We start from the raw sequence: 338 nt of genomic DNA on the forward strand, positions 1-338 counted from the left end.
CTCGGCACAACGCTGTGGTGGTGGGAGAGCCTCTGCAGAGGAGTGACACTTTGAAGCTTAAAACTCTCTCCAAATGCCTGCGTGCAGCTCACTCCCTCTGTCTTAGGAAGCCAGGCTGCCTCTGCATGAGCCCCACGGATAAAGAAATGCAGGGAAAACCCGTTGCGATTCCTAAATGGTGTGCCTCGCCGGGAAAATCATCCTGTGCTTTGAGTCCTCGGTCCCTTACTGTCATTGCCAAACGTGAAACCAACTGTGATTCAGACTACAGAAGACTATCACATGATGGGTGTAAGTACTATATAAAGAACAAAAAAGGATTTTTTTGTCTGTTATTT

This window comes from Colius striatus, chromosome 2 (assembly GCF_028858725.1).
Source record: "Colius striatus isolate bColStr4 chromosome 2, bColStr4.1.hap1, whole genome shotgun sequence".
NCBI lineage: Eukaryota > Metazoa > Chordata > Aves > Coliiformes > Coliidae > Colius > Colius striatus.